At 50.3% G+C, this 17,995-nt stretch overlaps 1 protein-coding gene across 1 annotated transcript in view; it reads left to right on the top strand.

Annotated features, from left to right (window-relative positions):
• CCDC110 (coiled-coil domain containing 110) overlaps nt 1-17,995 on the top strand; it is a 158,814-nt gene that overhangs the window by 130,012 nt on the left and 10,807 nt on the right. The window lies entirely within an intron of this gene.

Raw genomic sequence — 17,995 nt, 5'->3', positions numbered from 1 at the left:
GTGCGCGCAGCAAAATCAATACAGCTGAGGCTGCCCCCGCCATTCACCATGACGCCACAAGCGACAAAAGGACCCAGGTGGACTGACTGGATGGATGACTTCCACCATTTTGTGCGGGGGTCCGGCGATGGTGACTCCCCCAACATCAGAGACATCTTTCTCAACCTCGTGGGGGGTGAAATCAAGACGGTAGTAAAAACAATCCCGACGGCAGAACAAGACACTTTCCCCAACCTGATTAAGGCCCTGGACAAGCTACTCATCATCGAAGTCAACCGAGACTATGAGAGATATCTGTTCAACAAATGCACCCAGCTGCCACACGAGACTGTTGATGAGTTCATAACTCGCCTAAGAGTGAAAGGTGCTTACTGCCAGTTCGACGCTTTCTCCCTAGAAGAAGCAATACGGCTGAGAGTGATAGAAGGTTGTCTCTCTCCTGCACTCAAGAAACAACTTTTGAAAAAGCCTCTCACCATCCCCGAAGTGAGCGAACTCGCTCGCATACACGAGAGAGTTGATGCACAAGCCTCATCCATGAGCAACACAAATAACCCCAAACAAGACACCAATGAACTCATAGGCGCCATACAGCCGCCTCGACAAGGCGACAGAGGACCACAACAATATAGAGCACCAGGGGCACCAACCCCGCGCCAGCAAAGACAGTGCTATCGGTGCGGGATGTCCTTCCCACACTCTGGGTCGTGCCCAGCATTATCCCAACGGTGCACGAACTGCGGAAGAGAGGGGCATTTCCACTCTGTATGTAGGGAGGGCATACCATTTCCCCTGATGCGACCACAAGCACCCGCCAGAACGCCGTTTCGGCCGCCACCCTCACAATACAATCAACCGAGGCAGTACCAACAAGGGCAAAACCAGAGACGATATGTCAGAGCAATTGATGAGTACCAAATGCAGGGATACTACGTGCAACCAGACCAGGTGGACCAGCCCAGGCATTTCATGGATGAATACGAAAACCCCCCCACGGAACAAAGGCCTGAGGCCTTCTATCATGAAGATCAAGAGGCGGCCTACAATGCGCCGCATGATCCATATGACCAGGACGAGTTTGTCAATCTCATTCTTGATAACGAAGAGGCGCGGGAAGCCCCAAAAATCCCGATCAAGATGGGAAATTACCAATTCCAGTTCATGATCGACTCTGGCGCCACCGTGAACATCATGGGCGAGCAGGACTATGGCAGGATGTCAGACCCACCACAGCTTGCCCCGTCACATTCAAGAATCTTCCAGTGGGGCGCTGCTACCCCTTTGCAGACGGTGGGACAATTTGCTCGACGGTTTCTCCTGAATGGACGACAGGTGGACACCACCATCCACGTCATTCGCTCGCTCACCAGGAGTAGATGCCTTATCAGCTACCACACAGCATCCCGCCTGGGTCTGATCGAGATCCACGTGAAAGCAGGTGATACCATTACCGCTACCTCAAACAACCCGAAGGACTCAATTAGCACAATGGCTTGCGTTCGAAACCAGAACCTAATCACACAAGACGACATAATGGAAAGATTCCCAAAGCTGTGTACCGGATTGGGAAAACTCATAGCCCCTCCCATCAAGCTACACATCGACCCGCTGGTACGCCCAGTGCCGCAGCACCCCAGACGGGTCGGGTTTCACCTCCAAGAGGCAGTGTCCGAGGCTCTCCAGCAATTACTCTCCGACGGCATCATTGAGCCAGCAACGGGCCCAACCCCATGGGTCTCCCCCCTGGTGGTCGTACCCAAAGAAGGTGGAAAAATACGTCTATGTGTGGACATGAGGGTGGCCAACACGGCTATCCAGCGGGAGAGGCACCCGGGGCCATGCATAGAAGACATGATTGTGCAGTTGAACAACGCCCAGATGTTTTCCAAGCTCGACCTGGTTCAGGGCTATCATCAGCTGGAGCTACACCCTGACTCTCGAGTCATCACAACATTTGCGACACATGATGGCCTATTCCGGTACCGCAGACTGAATTTCGGTATCTCGTCCGCTGCGGAGATTTTTCAGGAAGCCATACGTCAAATTATCAGACCCGTTAAGGGCGCTCTGAATTACAGCGACGATATACTTGTATTCGGCGCCTCCAAGGAGTCCCACGACACAGCGTTGCATGCCACGTGTGAAGCCCTTCAAGCTGCTGGTCTCACGCTCAACATCTCCAAGTGCAGATTCAGCAAAACGAAACTTAAATTTTTCGGCCACATCTTCTCCGGGGAAGGGATGATGCCAGATCCCGACAAAGTTGCCACAATCACTGGCCTTGGCAAACCGCTGCAGGTTGCAGACGTCCGGTCCTTCCTTGGCATGGCGGGGTACTGCGCGAGATACATTCCCCATTTCGCCTCCCTCACCGACCCGTTGAGGAGGCTTCTGCAGAAGGAGACAGTGTTCGAGTGGTCTCCCGCATGCCAGCAGGCATTCACTGCCATCAAGCAGGCCCTCACGGAGGCTCACCGTCTGGCCTACTTCAACCCTGCGTGGCACACCGAGGTGGTGGTGGACGCAAGCCCAGTCGGCCTCGGGGCCATACTAGCTCAAACCAGTGGGGCGGACATCAACCCGAGACATGTGGTCGCTTATGCGAGCAGAGCGCTATCCACGCCGGAGCTGGCTTATTCGCAAGCCGAGAAGGAGAGTTTGGCCGCAGTATGGGCATGTGAACACTTCCACAATTTTCTCATCGGGAAGAAGTTCACGCTGATTACCGACCACCAGGCACTCCTATCCCTGTTCGGGAACCCGCACACCAAGATGCCACCAAGGATTGAGAGGTGGGGCATCCGGCTTCAAGAGTACAACTACGACATCATCCATCGCCCCGGAGGTGAGCTGAACCCAGCCGATTATCTGTCATGACACCCTGTGGGGCCCCCGCTGACGCGGAAAGGAGATGTGGCCTATGTGCAATATATTGCAGATCGATCGTTACCACCGGCGTTGTCTCTCGAAAGGGTGGCCGCCGCATCTGCCGCCGACCCGACGACAGCCCTTGCAATCAGTTTGACTTTAAACAACAAATGGAAAGACCATCACAGGGCAATGCTAGCCCATCCGGGCGTCAACAAACTGGAAATCGCGAGACTGGCCAGAGTGCAGGGTGAACTGGCTGTGAAGGACAACAACATCCTTCTACGAGGCTGCAGGATTGTTATTCCCGCCACACTACGAAACGAGGTGGTCTGCACGGCCCACGAAGGTCACCGAGGTGCGGAGAACACCAAGAAACAGTTGAGATGCTACGTCTGGTTTCCCTTCCTAGATGTGGCGGTTGATGAATGGGTGAAAAACTGCCATGCGTGCCAGTGCACCGCCTCAATGGAACGTCCACCCCCGCTGCAACACACACAGATACCAGATCGCCCCTGGGAACGAGTAGCCGTGGACTTCTACGGACCGACCGAAACTGGCGACTACCTCCTGCTGCTAATAGATGAACATTCAAGGTTCCCCATAGTCAAATCGGTCTCCACCACGGCGTTTCCCCAGGTGGCAGAAGTGCTAGAGGAAGTATTCAGCGAGTGGGGGGTTCCCAAAACCATCAAGTCTGACAATGGACCACCATTCTGCGGGCACGAGTTTGGAGAACTAGCGATGCATTTGGGTTTCAAGCACATGAAGATAACCCCTCGACACCCGCAAGCGAATGGAATGGCGGAACGCTTCATGGCCTCCATCAAGAAAGCGATACAAAGAGCCAAGGTGGAGGCAGTCCACCCGCATCAAGCACTGTGCCGCCTCCTGAGAGCGTACAGGAATACCCCGCATGAAGTGACGAATAAGACTCCTGCTGAACTTATGTTTCGCTATGAGGTGCGAACCCGCATCCCACGCAACCCGTCAAGTGAAGAACCGCTTGACACTGACACTCTCCAACGTGACGCTGAAGCAAAGGAGAAGGCAAGACGTGACACTGATGCGAGGCGCCACGCTGAAACAAAAGACTTCCAGGTAGGAGACGACGTCCTTGTACAACAACCAATAACCAGGAAGACAGATCCGCGGTTTGCCCCAAGTCCCATGAGGGTAGTCGCAGTAAAAGGTACTATGGTGACGGCTGAAGATCAAAATAGAGCCGTCACCAGGAACTGTCAACAATTTAGACATTACATCAAGAGAGAGGGCTCGGAAGAGCCAAGGAGGTCTGTCTCCCCAGAACCTCCCATGCAGAGAGATGACCTGTGGACCCCTCCGGTCGGGGATCCGGGAGGGACGAGACAGGGAGTGAACAATCCATTTGTCCTAGAGGAGACAGCTCAAGATGAGAGGCCCCGACGAGTGATCAAGAAACCAATGAGACTTGTTGAGGAATGTTGAGCTGATGTCAGGATATAATGTTCGGGGGTAGTGTTGCCCAGCACTCCACAAGTTAAAGGCACATGGCCCCCTCCGTTGGGGAGGCGGAGTGTTAGTGTGACGTGGGAGCGGGGAAGTGGGGGTTTGTGGGAAAGGCGCGTAGGGCGCCAGTTATCGAATGTTGAAGGAAGAATAAAGAAGCTTCCTGTAAGCCTCCGTGTGTGCGTCCTTTCTTTGTGCCGCGACCTCGGCAACATGGCCCTCAAGGGCCTCTCCATCCCTCCAAAGACCCACTTGGAGTCAGACTTGGCGCTTGTGGCACCAGACTCACTCACTCCCATAGGATAACATTGGGGATTGGACTTGTAGTGCATTGATGGGGACAAGATGGATGCCCCCACATATTTCGGTTCCCAGAACTGCATGTGCGTTCTAGTCTTTTGGGTGTGGTTCAGCCCAGAGGCACCTGGGATACCCAGAGACTATTTAAGCCACACCCAGGCTGAGAAACATGCTTTGCGTTTTCTGCACCTGGAGTGTGACACTCACCGTGTTCGGATCGGTCTCCAGTAGGCCTGCATCTTTCTTCTGCGCTCAGCTCCTGCAAGAACAAGAAAACCGTTAGGAATTGCCTTACCTTGCGGCGCTTCTGCCCATCAGTCATCGCTCCTTCTGTTCTGCTGGCATCTTCGGCGGTGTCATTCCCATCCCGGCACGCCGCTTCCTAAGGAAAAGGGAAAAGAACAGACAAAAGGCATTAGTAAGCATTCTGCAAATCTTCGCTTATTTTTAAATACTGTACAAGCTTCAAACGCTTACCTGAATCCCAGCCACTCGGGGGGAACTCTGTCTCCGGAACTTCTCATCCATCTGCAAGAGGGAAAAGACACTCAAGGTTAGCGTGGAAACATCTAAAGGCGCCGCATAACGCGCTTACCCACCGCATTTGTTCTTCATAACCGGCATCCACGCTGAAAACATTGCGGCACCCAAAAGACACAGAAAAAGTACTCAGTTCAATGCGAATACGAAAGGGGTGCATCGCGCATCGCGCTCTCACTCACCTTCAGCGCTACTCATCTCAGCAGCACGCTGCCATCCCCGGATGCCGACCATCATCTAAGGAAGGAAAGGAACGAAGTTAGAGAACTGTTCAAAAGACTCATTATGCTTACCTGTCGGACTCTTGCCAGTGAAGTAACTAGGCAGCAACAAGCCCGCATCAATCAACGTGCCCCTGCGCTGAAGGCAGGATGGAGAGCACACTTTCCAAGAAAACAAGGTGAGCTGTGGATCAAAGGGAAGGGTTGGACCCCGGGGAAGAAGGGGTTCAAGCACACAGAGACAATAGGGAGTTTAACTCTACCAATCCTGTGTTTCAGGCCCAGTCTTCAGTCGAATAGCCTCCAGGGAAGGGTTTGAGGTCGTAAGAGGTCAGGACAGGCTGAGTGACGTCCTCGTGGATACCAGGTGAGCGTTACAGAACACAAAGCCTCACATCAAAATCCACCTGGGCGTCATGGAAATGTCAGAAACGGACCAGTTAGCCCACATGTTGGGGCCGCTACGTTCCATAGTGCATGCAGCCAGGCAGGAGACCAACACCCTGAGGAGAGAGCTGATAGTGCCAAAGAACGCACTGATGATTTAAGCCAGCAACTTCTCCAGTCACAAGTTGGGCATGCACCATTGCCGGGAAGCGTGCCCTCGATGCCAGCGCCATCAGCCGATCCCGTTCAGATAACCCTTCCTGTGGAAGTTCCCTTGGCCCCGCCCGAACGATTTACGGGGGATCCCAAGAGGTTTGCAACGTTCATGAACCAGTGCTGCCTGCACTTCCTTTGTAGGCCAGGGGCCTTTCCGAATGACCAATCACGGGTCGCTTTTGTGCTATCCTACCTGAGTGGTAGTGCCGCGGACTGGTCTGTACCCTTTGTGGCCCAAGACGATCCTTTGCTGCATGACTTCATGGGCTTTCAGCAGGAGATGGAAAAGCTGCTCGCCCGTCGTACTCATGGGCAGGCATTAGACAACAAACTTCTGTCCCTACGCCAAGGGAATCAAGACCTATTAACATACATAGCCACGTTCAATAGACTCATAGTTGAAGCAGAATGGCCAGTGGAGAAGAGAACCACGTTATTTCATCAGGGGTTGCGGGGGGAGCTCAAGGATGTTCTCGCACAAGTAGTGAACCCCCGAAAGACTGCTCAGAATTCATTGACCTTGTTGTTCAACTGGATCATAGGTTGCAGGACCGAAGAGCAGATCGAACCAGACCGGACTCTCGCCCTATGTATGTGTGTTCAAAGGACAATACTGCCCGAACAACGGAAGGTTCAGGAGAACCAATGCAAATTGGGGTGGTCAGATCCCCCTCGACTAAAGCGGAAAGGGATGAAAGGAGACAGCAGCAGTTATGTCTGTACTATGGAAGGTCAGGTCATTTCCTTAAAGAGTGCCCTGTGAAGTCACCGAGGAGGACGGTAGGGGCCACGGACAAGGAAGATACCATCAAGGAATTGGAAAACTCCCCAGCCCGGCAAGTGTAGGGGTCCACTTGTCGAGCGAAGAAAGTGAACTACAGACCTTCCATTTTGCACTATATGTGGTCTTGATCAATCACCAACAACCATCTCAGATGCACGCAGTAAGAGCGTACATAGACAGTGGAGCCGTTGGGAACTACATCGACCAGGATCTTGCGGCAAAGATGGGGCTTCCATTGCGCCCTAAATCAACCACCAACACTGTTACCACAGTCGACGGCACAGAAATAGCTTCTGGTCCAGTATCCCAATGCACTGCAGCTTTAACCCTTCTGTGCCTGGATGGACACCAAGAATCTATCGTTTTCGACCTCATTAAGGCACCACAGTTCCGGTTGATTTTGGGAATGCCATGGTTGGTAGCTCACAATCCTCGAATCGATTGGCGAGCAAAAGAATTGGCCTTTCCCGAGACTTGCGCCCACACATGTTATTGCCAAGAGAAACAACCAATAGACACCAGAACCTCCACGCTTGCGACTGTGGCAATCGGCACCCTACCAAGTGAATACCAGGACTTTCAAGATGTCTTTCAGAAAGAACAGGTTAATACCCTGCCACCGCATAGACCATACGATTGCCAAATCGACCTGATACCCGGCGCACAACTCCCTTGTGGGCGAATTTACGCACTCACGGAACCAGAAAACCAGCACCTGAAGGCCTATCTTGACCAATACTGGCCAACGGGTTCATCCGTCCCTCGAAGTCTCCAGCAGCCAGTCCTCTATTCTTCGTACCGAAAAAGGAGGGGGACTTGAGAACGTGCATTGACTATCGTGCACTGAACCAGATTACCGTAAAAAAACGCTACCCCCTGCCACTGATCCCTGAATTGCTTGATCAAGTCAAAGATGCCCAAATCTACACAAAACTAGACCTGAGGGAGGCATATCACCTTGTTCGCGTAAAACAGGGGGACGAATGGAAAACCGCTTTTCGCACCAAATATGGCTTGTATGAATATCAAGTAATGCCCTTTGACCTTTGCAACGCGCCTGCTGTATTTCAATACTTCATGAACGATGTCCTACGGGAATTGATTGATGTCTGTGCTCTAGTGTACATCGACAATATCCTAGTATATTCCGTATCAAAGCAGGACCATGTTAAACACATCCGATCCGTATTGGAGAAACTCTGTCAACTCCAGCTCTATGCCAAGCTCGAAAAGTGCTCATTCCACGTCTCCAAGGTGGAATTCCTGGGCTTTATTCTCAGCACGAATGGAATCCGAATGGATGTACACAAGGTAGATGCTATCCTGAACTGGCCATCCCCAAATTCCTTCAAGGGGATTCAAAGTATGCTGGGTTTTGCAAACTTTTACCGCCAGTTCATCCCAGGATTTTCACAAATCGTGCATCCCATCACATCATTACTAAGGAAAAGCAACAAAAAGTTCCAGTGGACAACAGAAGCCGAGGAGGCTTTCCAGGAACTCAAAGAAAGATTCACATCTGCCCCAATCTTATGCCACCCTTGCCCTGATCTCCCATACCTAATGGAAACGGTTGCCTCAAGCATGGCTATGAGAGACGTCCTCTCACAAAAGGACCCCGAAACGGGCCAGTTACACCCTGTTGCCTTCTGGTCGCGTAAATTTACACCCCCTGAACTCAATTACGCTATCACAGACAAAGAACTTTTGGCCATTAAGTCAGCCTTTTAGGCATGGCGGCACTACCTCTTGGGCGCCAGACACACAATCACCGTATTAACTGACCACCGGAACCTCCAGTACCTAAAAACGGCAAAGGCCCAATCCTCACGACAACTACGTTGGGCTCTTTTTTTTGCTGAATATGACTACGTGATTACATTTCGACAAGGGGTGAAAAACGGGAAGGCTGATGCCCTTTCCCGTATGGGGGTTGAAGAGCAAGGGTATCAGACCCCTGACCCAATAGCAATCATCCCGAGTGACAAGCTCCTAGGAATCACAGCAACCATAACTCAAAAAGAATTACATGAAGAAATCCAAAACCTGATGAGTCGGGAGCAATTACAAGCGTGAAGTGCACAAGGAGAACATTACATGATAAAAGATCAGTTGCCCTACTTCAGGAATCGTTTATTCTTACCAAACCAAGAACTACGAGTACAAGTCATGTCTGGTTATCATGATTCCTTGATCGAGAGACACCCCGGAATCGCTAAAACCCTAGCCAAGGTAAAACCAAATTTATTGGTGGCCCACGTGGCGTAAAGACATTATCCAATTCATCCTATCTTGTGGAGTGTGTGCTCAAAACAAGTCATCCAAGCAGAAACCGGCTGGGCTATTACAACCATTGGAAATCCCACCAGCACCCTGGCACACGTTGTCCCTCGATTTTATTACTGACTTACCACCCAGTCAAGGGTTTAACACTATTCTTGTGGTCGTGGACCTATTTTCAAAAATGGCACATTTCATTCCTCTTAAGGGGCTCCTAAATGCTTCCACTCTGGCAAAGGTATTTCTTGAAGGCATCGTACGGCTCCATGGGTTTCCTTCAGTTTTGGTCTCAGACCGAGGTACCCAATTCGTATCTAACTTCTGGAGAAAATGCTGCTCTATGGCCCAGATCGACATCCGGCTATCCACCAGTCACCATCCCCAAACGGATGGTCAAACTGAGGGGACAAATCAGACACTCGAGCAGTATCTGCGTTGCATGTTACACCAAGCTGAAGGAAGCTGGTTCGACCTATTATGGATAGCTGAATATTCTTATAATAATTCCCTACACACCAGCACTGGGCAGACACCCTTTTATACCATGTATGGCAGGCACCCATGTACTTCTGAGTTGGACGTTCCTATAACCCTGGAAATGCCAGCAGTCAAAACCTTGCACAGAACCATTTCTCAAACCTTCAAAAGGGCAGCTGAACACCTACTTCAAGCTAAGAATCGCCAAAAGAAGTTTGCTGATCAACACCGAGCAAAGGCCCCCAACTACCAAGTGGGAGACAAAGTCTGGCTGGCGTCTAAACACGTGTCCATTAAAGGAGCCCGAACTTTCCGTCCAAGATACCTGGGTCCATTCACCGTCACCTCCGTGATAAATCCTGTGGCGGTCAGACTAGCTTTGCCGTCAAACATGCAAATTCATCCTGTGTTCCACGTGTCTCTACTTAAACATGTTCATCCTGGGACCCGGGTAGCAACGCCACCGCAGCCAGTAGTAGTCGCCGGGGAGCCAGAATTCAAAGTCAAGGAAATCCTAGATTCAAAGTACGTCAGATCCAAATTATACTACTTAGTAGACTGGAAAGGGTATGGTCCACAAGACAGGACACCAGTATGAAGAGGCACCTTGAGAGGGGCCAGCCAAGATGTCAGGCTGGAGGCAGGCCACGATCACCTACATGGCCCTCAAGGGCCTCTCCATCCCTCCAAAGACCCACTTGGAGTCAGACTTGGCACTTGTGGCACCAGACTCACTCACTCCCATAGGATAACATTGGGGATTGGACTTGTAGTGCATTGATGGGGACAAGATGGATGCCCCAAATATTTCGGTTCCCAGAACTGCATGTGCGATCTAGTCTTTTGGGTGTGGTTCGGCCCAGAGGCACCTGGGATACCAAGAGACTATTTAAGCCACACCCAGGCTGAGAAACATGCTTTGCGTTTTCTGCACCTGCAACGTGACACTCACCGTGTTCGGATCGGTCTCCAGTAGGCCTGCATCTTTCTTCTGCGCTCAGCTCCTGCAAGAACAAGAACACCGTTAGGAACAGCCTTACCTTGCGGCGCTTCTGCCCATCAGTCATCGCTCCTTCTGTTCTGCAGGCATCTTCGGCGGTGTCATTCCCATCCCGGCACACCACTTCCTAAGGAAAAGAGAAAAGAACAGAACAGGGTTGTTGCTAGGTCTAGAAAAGATCCGGGGCTATGCTAATCTCGGGACTGTCGGAACTCGGGGCTAGCTAGCCTTTTGGTTAAAGCCCCTAAGATTCTATCCGGGGCTTCAACCAAAAGAAATGGGGCTATAGCCCCCTAAGCCCCCCCTAGCAACGCCTCTGGAACAGAAAAAAGGCATTAGTAAGCATTCTGCAAATCTTCGCTTACTTTTTAAATACTGTACGAGCTTCAAACGCTTACCTGAATCCCAGCCACTCTGGGGGAACTCTCTCTCCGGAACTGCTCATCCATCTGCAAGAGGAAAAAGACACTCCAGGTTAGCATGAAAATATCTAGAGGCGCCGCATACCGCGCTTACCCACCGCATTTGTTCTTCATAACCGGCATCCACGCTGAAAACATTGCGGCACCTAAAAGACACAGAAAAAGAACTCAGTCCAATGCAAATACGAAAGGGGTGCATTGCGAATCCCGCTCTCACTCACCTTCAGCGCTACTCATCTCAGCAGCACGCCGCCATCCCCGGACGCCAGCCATCATCTAAGGAAGGAAAGGAACAAAGTTAGAGAACTGTTCAAAAGACTCATTATACTTACCTGTCGGACTATTGCCAGTGAAGTAACTAGGCAGCAACGAGCCCGCATCAATCAACGCGCCCCTGCGCTGAAGGCAGGACACAGAGCACACTATCCAAGAAAACAAGGTGAGCTGTGGATCAAAGGGAAGGGTTGGACCCCGGGGAAGAAGGGGTTCAAGCACACAGAGACAATAGGGAGTTAAACTCTACCAATCCTGTGTTTCAGGCCCAGTCCCCAGTCGAATAGCCTCCAGGGAAGGGTTTGAGGTCGTAAGAGGTCAGAACAGGCTGAGTGATGTCCCCGTGGATACCAGCTGAGCGTTACACCAGGAAGGGAGTGATGGAGATTGGGCGATAGTTGGCCGGGCAGGAGGGGTCTGCAGAGGGTTACTTTAGAAGAGGGTGCACAAGGGAGTGCTTCAGGGGGGAAGGGAAGACTCCCGTGGCGAAGGAGTGGTTGCAGAAATCAGTCAGGGCAGGATCCAGGGAGTCGATGTGGTCCTTGATAGTTTTGAAGGAACAGGGGTGAACCTGTTTTGACGAGCCTTTCATAGATCAGACTTGTCTAGAAACCTTATCTGCAGAGAAAAGGGGAAAGGCCGAGAAGAAGGGTGGAGGGGTGGCTGAGGAAGGACCAGAGGAAGAGCAGGGAGTAGAGGGGGGGAGGTGAAAGGAGGAGAGTGAGGACAGGATGTCCTGAGTTTTAGAAATTAAATGAAAAGCCATTGCCGTGCAGAGGGCCTGGGAAGCGACAAGAGAGGTAGAGACTGTGGCAGGATTGGCCAGTTCCTTGCAGATTTTAAAGGGTTCAGCCGAGTTGTTAGATGCCGCAAAGACGCGGGCTTGGATATGGGCTCTCTTCTTGGTGAGGACAGAGAGCCGGTATTGCCTTTGCAGCAGGCGGCAGGCCAGTTTGTCAGAGGATGAACTTGAAGCACGCCATTTCTTCTCGGCCACCCTACACCTGCGTTTTAGGGTGACGAGGTCTGAGTCATACCAGGAGTTACACTTGGCTTTGGGCTTCAGGCGGATTCTCATGACAGGGGCAAGGATATCAAGAGTATCAGATATAGAAGAGAGGAGCATGTTTATTTATTTATTTATTTTGTTTATTTATTTAGTATGGCGCGCAAAACCCAGAGGTAACAGGGCGCAACAGAGGGCAGGAAGATAGGATTACTTAAAAGCTTAGTTACATGATAAGGCACGCACTGTGTCAGGGTGAGAGTCAGCCGGAGGGGAAGGAGGGGGTGAGAAGGTGGCGGCGAAAGCCTCAACTAACACGCGTTTCATGGGTCGGATGACCGAGAAGGTGGGTGGCAGTGATGGAGGTGGCTTGGCCTGCGCGGTAGGGAGGGTGAGATGGGAGGAAAGGAGAAAGTGATCACTTCAGGAGAGAGGAGTGGAGAGAAGGATAGAGAGGAGAAGGTCGGAAGAGATCAGAACATTAAGAGTGTGCCCTGCAGAATGAGTCGGGCCATAGGGGAGAATGGTGAGTGAGAGAGAGTCGCAGAGGTCGCGAAAGAGTACAGAGGGGGGACAGGAGGCGTCCAGGTGGATGTTGAAGTCTCCAAGAAGGAGGAGTTGAGTGGTTGAGGCCAGGAGTGAGGAGGACAGGTCTGCCCACTCCGAGAGGAAGGGAGAAATCTGACCAGGTGGCCGATAGATAGTAGCCACGGTAAGGGAATGGCTCGGGGAGAGAGAGAGCCTGCAGACGAGGCATTCAAAAGAGGAGCAGGCCTGCGTAGGAGTAACAGAGGCAGGAATCAACTGAGGGAAGATGAGGGCAATGCCCCCACCAGAGCGGTTGGGTCTGGACACGGAGAGGATCTTGTAGCCATCAGGTAGGAGCGTGTCAAAGCTGGTGATGGAGCTGGCCGTAAACCATGTCTCAGTGAGACTGAGGACATCAAGGTCAAGTTCTTCAAGAAGGCTGCAGAGATCAGAGGAATGTATGCAGTTTTCTTTACAAATTCTCTATATAGACATGCCTATATGTCGTAGCTCATATGACAATAGCACATATTGATGAAATGTGTGTGTGTGTGGTGAGGGTATTTAGGGGTGGAAAGCGGTGGCAGGGGGTACCCCCTCTAAGAATCATATATTAGAGAGGATATATCTTTCAGTGATGTTACATTTTGCAGGTTTCAGTATAAATGCATTGAATTGAAAAGTTTCCGTAATGAAGACATGTATCCGGTACTAATAGGCATACTGTACCTGTCAGATGTGTGTGCAGCAAGGAGATGTTTTGGGGGTAGTAGCCTATGCATTCTGTGGCTGTGCATCATGAGTTGTGGGTTTTATTGGCTGTGTTTTTGCTTGTTGTTGTATTCACAATGGTGTGGTGCATTCTGGAACATGGAGATTTTAGGATGTCGCTGTACGGAATAGATGTTGTTATGAATGCACTGTATATTTATCATACATGGAGGCACGGCTGTCAAAGCTTTGCACTCTGGCATGGTACTGCTGTGTTGCACCTTGACGTACACCTACACACTTGCACATTTCATGCATTCACAATGCTGAGTAGGTTCCTGTCCACTTCAATGTTTGCGGTTTACTGGTTTGACAATTGCAATTTTACCTTGCTATTATTCTTCATCTACCTTCGCCTTTTTACGCCCTATGTGGCCTCTGTGCACCTTCACAGAGGTTTGGTAATTGATTCAGAAGATTGCAGTATGAGTAATGATGGATTAATGCATGCAGTGTGCACATCCACTGGTCATGGGGGTCATACTGGGACATGATACAACACTGCACAGGGCCTAGTAGTGGGACTCAGCCAGCAGCCATGTGTGCTATGCTGGTTGCTGCCCCCCTCAGTTTAACACTAGACAGGGCATGGTAGTTGGACTCAGCCAGCAGCCAGGTATGCTATGCTGGCTACTGCCCCCCTCCCCCGCCAATTGAACACTATGTTATGTTATGTGACTTTGCATTTATATAGCGTCTTATGTACCAATGGTATAGTCTCAAGGCACTGGTAGGTTGAACGCCCTCGGGAACCGGAGTTCAAGTCAGTAGAGAGTGTAGAGAGAGTCAAAAGGTGCATGTGAGCACCATATATGTGTGCAGCTGATGTGGCATTTGTGTGATAGCTGCTTCCTAGCGGTAGGTGTGGTGGTTAGGAGATCAATAGTATGTGTTCGTTCTGGCAGGTTTTATCCAGACCGATTCTGGCTGCGTTAGGCCTGAGGAGAACGCCTAGGCTGGAGGGTGTGTAGCCGCAGTGTTTAGTTAGGGTGATGGGGAGTATGAGTTAAATGATGGTATGGGAACAGCTATACCGAATGGAGTCATAGTATCGCTGTGTTCTAGTTGAGTGGTGGTGTAAGGAAGAGAGTAAGCGTGGAGATGAGATATGGTGGTTTACCTTAGGTGTTTGAGATCGGGCCCACTCCAATAGTTCCATGTACTCTATCCGTTCCATGTACTCTGCCTGTTCCATGCATTACGACCAATTCAGGCACTCAAAGCCGTTCCTTTCCCTGCTCTCTCAAACGTTCCATGCACTCCAAACCATTCCATGTAAGTCATGCAGTTCCATGCACTCCAATCCGTTCCATGCACTCCAATCCGTTTCATGCACTCCAATCCGTTCCATGCACTCTAATCCAATCCATGCACTCCAATCCAATCCATGCACTCCAATACGTTCCATGCACTCCAATCCGTTCCATGCACTCCAATCCGTGCAATGCACTCCAATCCGTTTAATGCACTCCAATCCATTCCATGCACTCCAATCCGTTCTATGCACTCAGTTCGTTCATGCACTCCAATCCGTTAATGCATTCAAATCCGTTCCATGCACTCTAGTCCGTTCCGTGCGCTCTAATCCGTTCCATGCACTCAATCGGTTCCTTGCACTCCAATCCATTCCATCCACATACTTCACCCGTTCCATCCACGTATTTCACACATTCCTCCACATACTTCACCCGTTCCATCCCTGTACTTCGCCCATTCCATCCGCATACTTCACGTGTTCCATCCACAAAATTCACCTTTTCCATTTACATACTTCACCCTTTCCGTCATCCGTTCCACCCAGTTCATCCGTTCCACCCAGTTCATCCGTTCCACCCAATTGCACTGCACAAAGCATAGTAGTTGGACTCACCCAGCAGCCATGTACACTGTCCAGTGTGTTGTGCCATGTACCGAGACAGCGTGGAGTTCCGCAGCACCATGGAGTCATGTGTTGAGACGGGAAATCTTGCAGAGCAATAAGTGATGAGGTGGCGGGCATCACACACCATCTGCATGTTCAGTGAATGGAACAGCTTCCTGATGCGGTACACTGCTTCCACAGCATGCCTGGCCACAAGCTCAACATGTGTGCAGTCCACCGCACCAATGAGATTAGCCATGCCTGCAAGGGCATGGAAGGCTATTTTTATCATATTCACCTCGTCAGCAGTCTGGGGTAGGCTGATGTGGTCTCGTACGTGGCTGAAGAGTGCATCGAGCACCTGGAAGAGCACACCGGAGAAACAGGGTTGTGAGATACCATGCAGCTGCCCAACTGTGTGCTGGTATGTGCCCGTGGCAAGGAAGTGTAGCACAGGTACTACCTTCAGCAAGGGGGGGATGGCTGTGCAGATATTAATGAGGCTCACCTGGTCATCAAGTACCAGGCCCACTATTGTGGTGAAGGTGTCCCCGTCTAACCGATACAGGGTGTGGATTTGAGCAGGGTTGAGGTTGAATGGTGTGGCCCTTAAGCGAGGGATGGATGGCTGCCTGCGGGCTGCAACCCGCTGGACATTGGGGATTTGCTGGTCCATGATAGCCCTCCTTCTCCTCAAGTGCCTCCCCTGCATCTTCCGCCTGCCTCACTGCCTCTTCAATTAATAGCTCTGCAGGTATGGCCTCCAGCTCCAGTACTACTACAGCTACTGCTAGCATTGTGGTGTTGGAAGGGGTGTGGGGTGTGGGAGTGGTCGTTTAGTGCTGTAGCACAGCCCATTGGGTCCATCTGTGCTGATTTTCAGCACCTGTGGCATGTTTCTACACACCAGAATCCACTTAACGCCTGGTCCGCGTTGCCGGTGTTAGCGGCATCGTTTTCACGTTGTTACCAGCATGTCCATGTCAGTGATTGCATGTCCGTGCACCTTGAAATCTGCACTTACTTACGCCATGCCAGTATCTCAGGCACGGCTGCCACATGTCTCTGCTGATATCGGCAACAGTGTTGCCGGATGCGGTGGGTCACTTAAGATGCCAGTAACACCGGCATCACGACTCGGAGTATGCCAGTCTGGAGAAAGGTGCCAATACGGCTATACCGGCAACGCTATTTCCGGACCAGCATACTTGTAATGAGGCCCAATGTAAGATATAGGAGAACACCAGGTGGCAGGAAGAATGGTTTGCAACATGAGAGCTCCATTTGAGCTGAAAAAAAAGCAATCACAGGCCAAAGGTGGGGGAAGAGGTGCATTGGTGGCTATGAGGGGTTTCAAAGTTCTGAGTGGAGGAACATTCCACCATTGCTGAATCATTTCTATTGAAACACATTGCAGTCCATTAAAAGACACTGCTATCTAGTTCAATGTAAATTTAAAGCACACTATTTCTCATCATTCTGTCATGTTGTTGGGGCTGTCAATGTCAGATAATTGCCAGCTCCCATTCGGGCTATGTTGCCCCATCCGCTTTTCAGTTCACACCAACCGAAGGAAACAAGGAGTGACACGGCGTGTCAGCTCCTGCATCAAGTATGCATGAAGTCTCGCTGTTGGGCTGATAGTTCTGCTGGGAAGTGGGAAATGTTTATAAACACAACACAACGCTTGACAAACTGGTGCACATTTCATATATATATTAATAGCTTTTATTTTCGCAAATATTTTTTGTGTAATATTTATGGCAGTTTGTTGTAATTGATTTTAATAGTGGCCTAAGTGATCTAAAAGAGACACTTGCACGAATAACAGAGGATTTAGTAGTTTTTCGCAACCAGCAGTGGTAATTAACAGCCACGATGGTCAAAAGAAAATCGATAACCAAATTGTAATCACCTTTAATGGCTAAAAGAGCTACGATTATCATGGCCCCTATTCAGGAAGCATATACACTGATACTGGAAATAGAATTGTTGCTTGAACATTTAGATAAAAAATAAATCCCAAAGGATATTGAAAGGGGAATATATCTCCCCATTAAAGCTACCATAGAGTGTTCCAAGTAGTAAGTACACTACAAACAATAGAAAAGATCGAGTTAGCAATTTGACAGAGCCTGACAGATGATTTAAACCGGTTAGACAGGCTCAAATAAAGTTTATTTCCAAAAGTGCACTTTTATAATCCTCCACTGTTCTGAACAATCTGGCTGTGGCTGATGCTAAGGAAGTAGTTGTTATTGTTCTGGGTGATAAAACTACAGAGCTCCACACAGTGGTAGGTACCCCAGGAGCAACATCAAACTGGCCAAATAATTCACATTCACCTCCACTGGTGGAAGTAGAAAGAGACCAGAACCAAACATGAGTAAACAACTATGCAATTCTGGCTGTGATCCACATATGTTACCACCAACAAGAGACACTGGAAAATATGCAAACAGTTGCTGAAAAGAGGATATTAGGGGAGAACACAGGCATGGCCTTTGAGGCTCACCTTGGACCCATGGCTCAGTCGACTTGCTATGGAAAAGCTGTTTGCGAACAACTAAACA

The sequence above is a fragment of the Ambystoma mexicanum genome, chromosome 6q, assembly GCF_040938575.1.
Source record: "Ambystoma mexicanum isolate Mex_15411 chromosome 6q, UKY_AmexF1_1, whole genome shotgun sequence".
Classification (NCBI taxonomy): Eukaryota; Metazoa; Chordata; class Amphibia; order Caudata; family Ambystomatidae; genus Ambystoma; species Ambystoma mexicanum.
The sequence above is the reverse complement of the archived record's forward strand: the minus strand, read 5'-3'. Positions and strand labels throughout refer to the sequence as shown.